The 1,163-nt window shown below is 43.2% G+C and overlaps 1 long non-coding RNA gene across 1 annotated transcript in view; it reads left to right on the forward strand.

Annotated features, from left to right (window-relative positions):
- The window catches only part of LOC112487398 (uncharacterized), a 32,929-nt gene extending 32,197 nt beyond the window's left edge, over positions 1-732 (forward strand). The window contains exon 3 of the long non-coding RNA XR_003050463.1: positions 561-732. This is a non-coding gene — a long non-coding RNA (uncharacterized LOC112487398). The remainder of the gene's footprint in view (positions 1-560) is intronic.
- Positions 733-1,163: the final 431 nt, after the last annotated feature.

The following is a 1,163-nucleotide window of genomic DNA, read 5'->3' on the forward strand; positions in this document are numbered from 1 at the left end:
CGGTGTTTACCTCTGCTCTAAGTTTTGTTTCAGCTCAGGCTAAATGGTGGGAATATGTTAAACAACGGCTCATGCACGATGCACGTGTCCTGCGTCATCGATCATGTTTACACTCTGAGGACCAACGAGTCCAAAGACGATAGATGATCATAGCAGCCGGTGTTGTGCCTCTGCTGGCCCTCTGTGGTTTTACAGTGTTATCTGTGCCTTCCTTGTCCTAATGATTCATCATTACTGTCAATCAGCCTCCCAGGGTTATTTAACGCTGCAGCGGCAGACACCGAGTGCACCCAGAGTTTACTGCTCCACACCACTTCTTCTGTGTGTGCACGAGTTTTGGATAAAACAAATGTGGTCTGTAATTTGAAATTTTTTACTTTTCCTGTGCATAAATTGCATTTCCACATTTAAACTTTCACTCCTAAATATCCACTCTGAAACACACCCTGCCAAATGTGCGGCTGACGGCTGAGTGGAATTTGAAAGCCGTGGCTTTTTCAGTGATGATGAAACGTTCCTGTTTTTCTTTTTCACTCCCGCTCCCTCTTTGTGGTTCAAAGGCACCAGAGTCTGTTCTCATCACAGGAACTCTGTAAGGATTTGCGCTGAAAGATTGACACGGAGGATGATGAACGCTACGATACCGTGGGGGAAAGTGGCCAGGTATGAGAGCGAGCGTCTGGTCTTTGTAATGGAAATGAACAAAAACTTTAACTCTGTGTCAGACTTTCTTTCTTTCTTTCTTTTTTTTTTTAGATCTAACCACATTTATAACTAATATAACCTCCCAACCTCTTGACAAGATCAATTGTTGAAATCGCTCGTGTTAAATCCAACCCTCTGAGATTAAATCTAATTCAATCTCTAACAACAGGAAAGTTAAATTATCGACGTCCTTTGTGCGTTTTCTGGATTACAGAGATTCTCGTGAAGTCCGTGTCAGATGGAATTCTGCAGGACTTTGGAATCGGCTCTAATCCACAGAGGATGTGGAATAAAAGATGTTTGTATTTGAATTGTGTTTGCCTGGATCACTTCCACTTCTGATCGAGGGCTTTGGAGACGGGAGAATGAAGAAGAAAAACCACGATATCCCACAGTTCATTATGTGAGAAGATGCTCCAACAGGAAAGTCCGACTGTAATCCAAGGGAAGCAGTGCAG

This window comes from Cynoglossus semilaevis, chromosome 8, assembly GCF_000523025.1.
Source record: "Cynoglossus semilaevis isolate Cse_v1.0 chromosome 8, Cse_v1.0, whole genome shotgun sequence".
Taxonomy (NCBI): domain Eukaryota; kingdom Metazoa; phylum Chordata; class Actinopteri; order Pleuronectiformes; family Cynoglossidae; genus Cynoglossus; species Cynoglossus semilaevis.